At 36.0% G+C, this 11,178-nt stretch overlaps 1 pseudogene; it reads left to right on the top strand.

Annotated features, from left to right (window-relative positions):
* The first annotated feature begins 656 nt into the window (after positions 1-656).
* Positions 657-10,188, top strand: LOC149375809 (uncharacterized; annotated as a pseudogene).
* Positions 10,189-11,178: the final 990 nt, after the last annotated feature.

Here is an 11,178-nt window from a genome sequence, read left to right as displayed (position 1 = left end):
ACCAGCGGTTTTTGCCTCTGTAACCATATGCAATATCAAATTTTGACGTGTTTAATAGTACAATTTTTGATAATGTACGCGAGGATTCCTAATTTCATTTTGGATATCGATTTTGATGATTAACAAACAGATTATGATTAATACGTTTAAAAGTAGGATACTTCTATTAATCATAATTTGTTACTGTCTTGAGAGTTTCATGCATAAATTATTTGTCTACAAAAAAAACGTGAAACTTCAAATTTATAAATAAATAATACGTTGTTATTTTGTCTATTACAGATAGATAATAGTCATAAAAATTGTATTAATCGCAATCCTCAGTATAATGATGTGTATAGCAAAAGATACTTCAAACGGACTGTCAAAACTAAGCGGAAAGAATGATACTTGATAGTCAGACTTTATTTTTATCGAAACACGATGAAATTCCAATAAACAATCTGCATTTTAACAACACACCAGATGACATGCCCAACAATTTAGTTATAACTAGTTTTGTAGATGTAAAGGATTCCGATGAATACTTTAATAATAGAAAGTATTATTTTATTCCATTTAATTCGGTAAACAAAGATAAATCGGCTACTGTGGCTAGTGCTGTTCATTGTGCAAAAAATTTATTAAATGCCACTGACATATATTTTGATTCAAGTATGGCTGATGTTAAAGCTCAGGTTTATTATGATTTCGATATGAATCTCTTTGATGACGAGCTGGATTATCGATATAGTGACGATGAAGATACGGACCAAGATACAAACTGTGAGGAAGATTCTGAAAATGATCATTCGATTTTGATAAATTCTTCCATACAAAACTACGTGGTTAGTACTCTTGTGAAAAAGTATACTGGTTTAGAGTATGATCAGGGTGACACAAGTACACTTACAAAGCCATATCTAATTTGCTTTTGTCTGTCATAGTTACATGGGCTGTAACATAAAATATCAGTCACAGTACTTTATTCAATCTTTTGCATACATAACGTGACAAAATCCCCATAGTGCGCATGCCTTTGAGTTCAAAAACAGTTTTAAGAACTCCTACAAATACTAACACTTACAGAATAGAAAATGGTGAATTGGTGAATACTATCACATTGGCATTCAACCATGTCTTTAAAAAATTGCACTGAAGCGATTACACAAAGGTATAAATGATGTCTTTATAGAATTCATCATGAATATTAATGGAGTTCCTCTCGCTAAGAGCTCGGAAAAAAACTTGTGGCCCATTCTGACTTGTAAAAAATCTGACAATGATGTATACATTGTTGGAGCTTACTGCAGAGAAAAAAAGCCAAAAGATTACAATGAGTTTGTACAGTTTTTACGGATGATTTAGTGCAATTTACAAGTGAGGGCTTTTTCATACATGACATTCAATTAAAGATTATTTTTTATTCTTTAGTATGCGATGCTCCTGTGAAAGCATTTTTATTATGTGTGAAAAATCATACAAGTTATTTTAGTTGCTCCAAATGCTCAATAGAAGGTGACATGCACGAGTATGTGTGCTTTCCTCGAAAGATTGGTATTTTGATGACAGATGAGAAGCTTAGGATTTTTCAATACGCAGACGATTACCAAAAAAAAAAGATCAATTTTAAGTAGCTCACCGAACTTTGGACCAGTTCCAAATGTTGTGCTCGATCCTATGCATCTAGTGTTTTTGGGATGCGTCAGAAAATTATTGTACATGTGGATCAAATCGTCTACTATTTATCAATTGCAACAACAAAAAATTGATAAGATATCAGAACATTTGTTAAACTTGTGAAGTTTTATTGCAAGCGATTTTAATAGGAGACCTAGAGCATTACAATATATTAAAATTCTTTAGGCAACCGAGTTCCAACTGGAGTTCTCCTACTGCAAAGTGTACTTGACAAACAAGTTTATGTCAGTTTTTTAACTCTGCATGTTGCTGTGACAATTTTATGTCCAATGTTAATACAATCAATGGAATACATTTATTATGCGGAGAAGCTCTTACAGAAACTTATTGAAGATTTCAGGAAATTGTATGGATCAAAATGTTTCTCACAACGTTTAAAACTTACTACTGCACTCGTAGGTGATGTCAGAAAGTATGGTTTACTAGACGGCCTCTCACCATTCTGTTCCAAATAAAAAAATTAATTCGAAAAGGAAGTCAACCTCTTCAACCACTCATGCAAAGAACAACATGAGCAAAGTTGATAAATGTTGATAAAAATATGATCAAATAATTGTAGAGTTAGGACTTAAGTAGTAAGGGTGAGTAATTTCCAGACACCTCTGACGTCACCGTCTGGTGCTGGCGGTCGGGCCCAGGGTGAGTGTTTGGTCGTGCTGTTGGAGGAGGGTGAGGAGTGGGGTCCGTAGCTGGGGAATTTAGGGGCTTCGAGGAGTGGCGCGGTTTTTGAAATCTGGTGGGCATTGGAGGTGGGGTGGAGAGGTGAAAATAATGAAGTCGTTTGGAATGGGGTTGACAAAATTTATTCATAGTGAGAAATAAAGTGATACACATATAAATACAATGTAAAAACTTAAGATAATTGTTTACAGTACAAAATGTATGGCGATATAATATAAATACACATAGGTAAAGTTGTCACTGATAAGTAGTGTTGTTAATCTAAGAGGTTATAGTTTTATACAATGTAAGTGATAAATAGAACGCAAGATGTCTAGTTTTTTGTGATGTGTTTCAACGCAGCATGTACATTTTAGAATTAATTAAAGTAAAATATTTCTCGACTTACAATTTTGATTACATGTTGAAGATATAACGCGCTTATTTTCTAGTTTCTTACGTCTAGTAATTTTATTGTACAAAGTTACACTTATTTCATCATTGGTTGATGTAGTTCTTGAAAATATTGAACAAAACACACCCAAAGTATAATTATGAGACATAAAAAACAAAAAATTAATACAGAAATGACCACACACTCGAGAGTCAATACTCTGCAATTGTTGTACGTTCCACTCGGAACTAATACAGTTTCGTCTATGTCGATCAACATGGTGTGAGACAGTGGGTGGCAACCCATAACTGTCAAAGAAAACTCCGTGTCCACTGGTATCGACATAGAAGACAACCCAATGCGTACCAGGTTTTGTGCTCTCATCTGTATTAGCTACAAGGGCACACAATGTCTCGTTCAAACAAACGGCAGCTTGTCTGCTGGAAATACCCCGACTGTCGGTGTCGGGATATGCCGCAGCGCTTTTTGTATTTGTAGTGAATTCATCTTCTCTTATTTCGGCGTACATACATGCAGTAGAGTCCCCACTTTTTCTAGATTTCCAAAAGTTGATGCTTTTCATGAGGTTTCCGACCTCTTGTGTAGCAGCAGCAGCAGAGGAGGATGATGACTGGTTTAAACGTGCAGGTTTTATTATCGGATCTTGAGTTTTTTTTTTTTTTTTACATCTAAAGCATCATCTGGTGTGGTGTAAGAGAAATAACTTTTGTAGAACGTACTGTCTTGTTGATCCAGGTTCGTAAATAATAAACACGAGCTAGAGCACAGCTGAAAGCTTCCTTTTTTCGACCATGATAACAGCAAAAGTAATCATTACCGCAAGAAAGATTTTTAAAAGATGGTCAAGAGAACTCTTCAAGATTTATTATTTGACGACCTGAAACTTTTTCCAGTAATTTTTGCTTTTGATTACCTCGAACGTAAATGTGAAGAGCACTTCTTGCTGTGTCACGCAGAGCGCTATATACGTCCTCCATATTAGTTTCACCATCAAACCACTCGAGTCCGTGAAAACAACACGTTAAATAACTATTTGTAGCTAAAAGTCCTGACATCAATTCCATAGTGTTGTAGGGTGGTTTTATAATCCAATGTGAACTAAAGTTACAGTCGACACACACCACGGCGATTTCTTTTGGTAAAAAATCACCAGTTTTATCATAAAATGCTTGAATGTCTACGATGAAATTAACTTTTTCTATGGTTTTTTGTGAGCAGCTACGTCCACTGTCTTAAATGGTACGTGGCATATTGATCGTTCGACGAAAGATTGGAGACTACGAGATGAAGAAAAAACGTTTGTAGCAGCGCTTCAGAAGTGGTAGTGAATATGAGAAGAGGAGTGATGGGGGGTAGTGGTGGTAGTGGTGGTACAAGGGAGGTAATTAAATGAGAGAAAAAAATTCTTTTTAGGGGTTAAAATCAACAACTATCTGATGGTTTGAGTCTATTTCTAACACGTTGTCAAATTCTGTGTAAAGAACGCAATTTATCGTTTTTGTCAAAGGCGTCTCAAAACGTACTTCTATTCTGACAGACCCAGTTTTTATTGAATTTCAATGACCTGCAAAGTGCGTGGACAAATCTGGTGTAAGATAAAATGCAAAAAGACAATACCCTTTTGGATAATCTTTTCTGAGTATGTTGTTTCCCTCGTTCATGTAATGTATTCCAGAGCCAGAAAATAATGTCTGATAAGCTTCAACATACATGGATCCACTTCCTGTAAAAGTAGGTTGTAATGGTTTGCTTGGAATTCGTACCCCATCAACGTATAATGACAAAAAATTAATAGAGTAATTTTAGAAATCAAAGGGGTTAACTTTTCTGTCCCCGTTGAAAGCTTTGTTGTCGACGAAACCTAGTATTACTCTTTTTGGTAACTGGCCAAGAATAACGTTTTCTAAACAGTTGCCTGTAATACCACTGTGCATAGTAAAAGATTCAACTTCCACACTAGTGATTGGATATTTTCTAGTAGTGCTTGCTAAAGTCTTTGCATGTGCAATCAAAACTGTGGGGCTTACTTTTACTCGTCAAAAAAGAAGTGTTGCTTCGGTAATACTGACTGAATAATTCCTTGTAGATGCATCCATCAAACAAAATGCATCCTTCGAACGAACCAGCCGTAGACGAACTTCGACTCCATTTAATAAAAGTTTGTCTTGATTAAAAACATCGCAATGCAAATGACCCATCAAGTCCACTGTCATACCATCTTTTATATATTCTTGGCGTTTTGCGAGAGCTACATCGGTTTCCCAAAGAGTCGTGGACAAATGAGAAGTTTTTCTGCAGGTCCGTAATTTAATAGTGTTTCGATGTATGCTCTGTAAGGGTAAGCATTGTTAGGAGGGGTCACTAGTTTTTGATTGAAATATACATCAACTTGAATAAATATAGAGTGTAAGAAACTGTTTACTGGAGCCACAGCCACATCTGTATCCTTGTCGTAAGGTATTAATTTTACATTAACTCTCAGCATTGTGTGAGCAAGGTCCAAATAATCCTCATTTTGAGAGTTTATAAGAAACTCTATCGGACTTTCGTCGGTTAATGATGAAACAGGTTTATAATAAACCCACCGACTTGCCTCTAATGCTGTCTGAGTAAGAGGAAGAGAAAATAAATCCAACTCACTCTTGAGACACGGATTAGTGTGTCTATGCAAAAAAGACATATATGTAAAAATCGGTCACTGAAGATTTCTTTTTTTTCTGCCCTTTTTTACTCTTTTTACAGTTAACACGATTAATTTTTGTACTATTCTTCTTTTTCCTTCCTCTGGTCTTATTCTTTTTAACAACACTTTTGTTGCGTCCACGTTTTGTCACTCGAGATGTTTTCTTTTTAGCACGAGTCGTAGAGATGGGATGGGTAGCGCTTCTACTACGAGACTGCGCTCAACGTTTGTACGGTAAGCATTATATCCGGATCCTTCCATTAATCTAACAAGCTTTTCCGTTGCCTTACGTTTCAAGTTTATACCTGATTCGGTTGCACAATTTGTCAATGCATCTTTAAATGGCAAATCACGTTGACCAATGTCATCAATTATATTTACACTAGCTCAGAAAGCTTCTTTTCCAATAGCACGTGCACCTTTTGTCATATATGGCATAGCTGTACGAAAAAGCGCCGTAAAAAAAGAACCTAAGCCATGAACCCTCTGCCCATGCGAGCCAGTAAACACATGCTTGACACCTCCACCTCCACCACCGTATTGAGAATGATACACATCGTAAAAACTCATTTTGTACTACAATTCTAAAAAAACACTTTCCTAAAATGTAACACAACCGTCAGTGTCCCAAACTCGAATGCTATTGGTTGACCGAATTGGTCTCTTACATCTATATCGATTGTATGAAATCTATTATTAAAGAGGAGTACGTATGCAACAGGCGTATACCTCTTGACGATTGTACTACTAAAATAAACTCCTTTAGCATCCAAGTTAACTATTTGTAATAAAGGTGCAAACGTGTCCCCAACAATACATGGTTCACATATATTAGAGTAAATAAATAGTTGATCGGGCACTGCTCTTGACATGCTTGCTGGTTGTTTACCGTGAATTAACATTCCGTAATCATCCTTTATTTCTGAACGTTCTTTTTCAGCATGAATTATTCCTTCTTCGAATCCTAAAATGCGTTGTACTGCGTTTGATAATGAGGGTAATTTTCCACCCTTATCTTCTTTACTATAAATAAAAACACTGTTTCTTTGTTTTCTAAGGTGGGTACACCAATAAATACAAATTCACCGTCCTCGTTATAAATTAACTTACGTTTATATTCTTCATCTTCAGAGATATATTCCATCCATTTATTATTTATTGCTTCACATAAGCTATTTATCGAGTCGTATGTGCCATGTTAAAAATAACATTCTGTTTCATCCTCAGGTGCAGTGAGTAAAGCATCCTCTCGAGTGACATGTAAAATAGTGCACGGTACGTGAATCTCGGAAATTCCAACCTCCCATTTTTAACTCAGCTCGATTTCTTTTGGTAATTGAGTAGAAAAATTCGTTGTAGTATTATTAGGAAAACATTACATACTGCTGTTGCTTGGCAAAGTTATCATAAAATCGTTATGAACCATCTCTCAAGTCTCTTCCAAAAATCCAAGAGTTAAACTTTTCTGGATAACCCACCCAACTAGCAAAATATTGTTTGTTTCTTCCCTTTCCATTAATTCGAATTATTTTTTTAATTTTATGCTCCTGCTCTAATACTCGCACTTTAGCGACTAGGCTAAGCTCCTCAGGGTAAAAAAATCCCTCAATACTTTCACCATCCAAATCATGCAAGTAATATGTGTATAAATTCTGACTTTTGGTAACACCGACAATTTTAAATATTTCTTCACTCCAGGATTTCACGGCACCTTTTTCAAATGCGTTTTTCTCGCGACTTATACGCACGTAATCTCCAACTTTATACTTTGATTTAGCTTGACGATTCTGACGATGTTTTGGCTTTTGTGTTCGTGAGTTTACTAAATTTTTTCTCGCAACGTGGGCGTTATATATAGTTACTGCACTGGGTGCTAGTTTGATTGTGGAGTGGGGTGTTTTTTTGTTTTTTTTTTTTTTTTTTTTATCCATCAATTAAATCTTGTAGTACATCGATGTATTGGTATGTGTTTTTATATGTAAAATATTCGTACATACGTTCCTTGAGTGTTCGTATGAAACGCTCTACTACAGCTGCTTTAACGTCAGGGTTACTCACAATTCGAAATTTAATTCTATTTTGCTTTAACAACTGTTGGAACTCGCTTCCTAAAAATTTTTTTCCCCGATCTGTTTGTACTGTTTTTGGAAATCGATGGTTTTTACTATCGAGAATTTTTTGAAAAGCTGTGGTAATTACACGGCAAGTTTTATCACGTAATGGTTGAGCCCATAAAAATTTACACAAAACGTCTATCACAACAAGAATGTACGACATACCACTGTTGCAGTTTTTGATAGACGTCAATTGAATGAGATCAGCCTCCCACAAATCGTCCAAAGCATTGACATCGTAAAAAAGGCGTGGAAACTTACGTCGAATAGTTTTGAGTAACGTGTAAACGTCTTGTCCCTTCAACCATTCCTTTATTTTATCTGATAAAACATTTTTATTTCATCTTATTAAGTTTCTAGCCCCGTTAAAACCAGCCTCATGACTGGGTGTAAGGTATTGTTTTTCCAACGCGTCCATTTTTTCAAAATCTAAGCTACTATCCTCCTCCTACTTTTCCTCCCTTTTGCAAAGTTGTAGATGTCTTGGATGGACTTTTGATGTCACTTTTAATAATTATATTCTCTTTAATAGTAGTTTTCCCAAATAAGTGATACGCTTCACTGCCGTCTTTATTCGACAATTCATCGGTAATATTGTCATAGTCGTCTATCTTCTCTCATCAGTTGAATAATTTTTTACGAGTCTTTGATAAAGTCTCGACTTGATTGACATTACGAATCTTCCACAGGTCATCATTTCCTACAAACCCTCGAGGAGTAACGATCTCGTGCAACATATTACCAAATAATTTTACGGTTATTCTTTGTTAAATAATTTAAAAGTAATTTATACTTTTTTTAAATGCTTTAGGTATAGTTTTTAGAATCATATCGTCGCTCATTCGATCATTTGCATCTGTATCACATTTTTTCTCCTCTTTTTCCGTTGATACGTGTTGATTTCTTTGTTCGTCTATGAAATGAAAGTAGCCTTGTAAGACTGTTAAATATTCTTTCGATTTTTCACGTTTGTCGTTGGACCCATTAAAGTCAAGAATTTGTTTCATTTCATTATCTAAACGACTGAGGTTGTTTCCAACAGTTTGTGTAGATTGTAAAACTCGTTGCGATAAAAAATCGTTAGCAGCAGTAGAAACAGGTATTACAGCTTCATGAAGGGATTTTACATTTTCACTGTGTATTCTTTCTAGCTGTTCTTTTGAAATTAAAACCATTTTTTTTTATTTCTTCATCCACTTTAAATCTTTTTATTGTATAAAGCTCTTGTTAATATTGCGCTTAACACCGCTTGAAGTATAAAAGGTAAGAAATCATTACCTTATTGTACAATGATTTTTTTTTTCCAAGAATCTTCACTGTCACACTTTTTCTTTATCTCCTTCTTCTTAGACACTACTTTCCTCAACACATTTTTAAGTTTTTCAAGTTTTGACTTTTGTAATTTTTTTCAAGTAATAACACCTTTTAGTACATTTAGAACACACTTGCAAATACAATGAATTAATTTTTTATCGGCTTTTTTTAATAATTCAACACGCTGATCTTTATTTAAATGCTCGAGAGCTTCCAACATTTTTATATGCTTCTTTTCAAACGGTATCTTTAAAGAAAACGAAGAGTTTGAGGACCTATGACTATTTCGGCGACCAAAGTGTTGACCTGTCATTCGTTGTGATGCAGATACTTCTATTGTTCGAACAAGACTAAAGATACAAGCTCACTGACCAGTATTTTAAACAAAATTTTGTTTTTTACCTTAGGCGATGTAAGTACAACTACTGTGTACGTATTTTGGTAAATATACATACTGATACTCATCATCAGGAAATATGCACGTTTGAAGTCTAAACTCGTCCAGTGTATCCTGCTTGCAATCGATCATTAAATACCCATGTCCCTTTATCGTTGCATCCTGATAGGCTTCTTCTACAAATTTAGGATCTTCTGGAAAAATTTGTCTTGCCAAGTGTTGTATTTGAGCATGATCACGAGGATTTTAAAACAAAACAATAAGAAGCGTTGAGACTTATATCACGCGAATGAGTAGACTTGTGGAAAATATTTTGAGTTATAAACATAATACTTATGTTTTTATGATGACTCCCTTTTGTGAACAAATCCACAACAACATTGTTTGATGATTCACGCATTAAATCATCGATGATAAGTAATTTCTTACGTTGAGGATTGTTCGAATAATGTTCGGGTTTTGGTAGTCCTTCGTGAAATTCAATTCGTTGACCATTTTTTAAAAAATTTTCACTTTTATAACTATCCTGCCACTCTGCGTGGTAAAACAAAATTTTATCGAATCGTACACTTGACAATTCATCGATAAAATTTAAGAATCTTCTGACGAAAACGGTCTTACCACACCCTGTAGGACCACAAATCATACTCGTCCACGGATGCTGCCAGCGCGTATCTATCGCGTCGTTTGAACTAAACTACGCATGTTAGTTTAACCGACTTGATAAAAGTGTATTAATTTACAAATTATAAAAAAAGAAAAACCCATTCGTAAGAGCGGTGGTGGCGGCAGCGCAGCGGGAGCCGGCCCCCGGGATCGGGCCTCGAAGAGATCGTTCAAGCGACCGCGGGTGAGAGAGAAGCGTGATTGCCGGAATCCGTGCCATGGCATAGCGCCGGATCGCGACGAAATTTTCCGGGCCTAGGCGCCCGCGTAAGTGTAATAACAAATAAAGTGACTTAATAATCCGAGAAATCTGCATTTCGTGTCGTTATTTGTAGGCCATGGCCAGACAGCGTTTTCTTACAGGCTGTGGGACTCGTTTCTCCTTAAGAGAGTAGCTTGCTTCCCGACGGGCTACCCCCAGCAGGACTCCCTCTAGATGAGAGTCTCCAGGAGCCGAGCTGAGTTTGGCCGAGCCGCGAGCGTCGTTAAGCAGTAGTATTTTTCGCATTTTAGGCGCAGTGCCTTTTTCGTCGTTTCCAGTACAGACATCGGTGATAATTGTAGTGTCTTTGAGCGTTGCTTCGGGACCACCCTAGCCGGGACACGCTATGTGTCGCAGGGCGAGAAATTGCAACGTTACAGAGTAAGTTGTATTAATTAATTATTATAGTATTACAATAACTAAATATAAATATTACTTAATAAATAACTAGTTATGTACTGAGGTCACTTATATACAATGTTAAATCTCTTTATTTTGAACTTAAGGAAGAATTTGCAAATGTTCGTGCTAATGTTTAATTTAAAATTTATGAAGTAATAAGTTTTTTAGGAAGTTATTGTAAACTTTTAACAGTGAAACTGTTCTAGCTATAAGCCTATTTGCTCCGAGCTAACGCAGAGGTAACGCTTTCTGTGGCAGGCACGGTCAAAAGATCCTGAATGTGAGCAAACAGGCGACAAGGTTCTTTTATACGTATATATACAGGCTGATACGTAACAGTGGCATTTACTGAGTACAGCGTGTAGAGCGATTTTTTCTGAAGCGAACCCCGTTGGAATCATGGTTTTAGGGCTAATAGCTTTTAGATGGGAGGCGATTAAAAACACGTTCTAAACTACCCGTAGAAAAGATTGGAACGCTGTACGGCACTACTGTATAAATGTGCAGCGTTGCCACATTGTCATTGTGCTGAGTTCGTAAGCAGTGAGGTATCGTCAGTATAGCTGTATACATGGGTATATCCAC

Source organism: Copidosoma floridanum, unplaced genomic scaffold (genome assembly GCF_036245765.1).
Source record: "Copidosoma floridanum isolate Cflo_tuat_1 unplaced genomic scaffold, Cflo_Japanese_pri ptg000004l, whole genome shotgun sequence".
Classification (NCBI taxonomy): domain Eukaryota; kingdom Metazoa; phylum Arthropoda; class Insecta; order Hymenoptera; family Encyrtidae; genus Copidosoma; species Copidosoma floridanum.
Note: the sequence above shows the minus strand (reverse complement) of the source record. Positions and strands in the feature narration are given on the sequence as shown.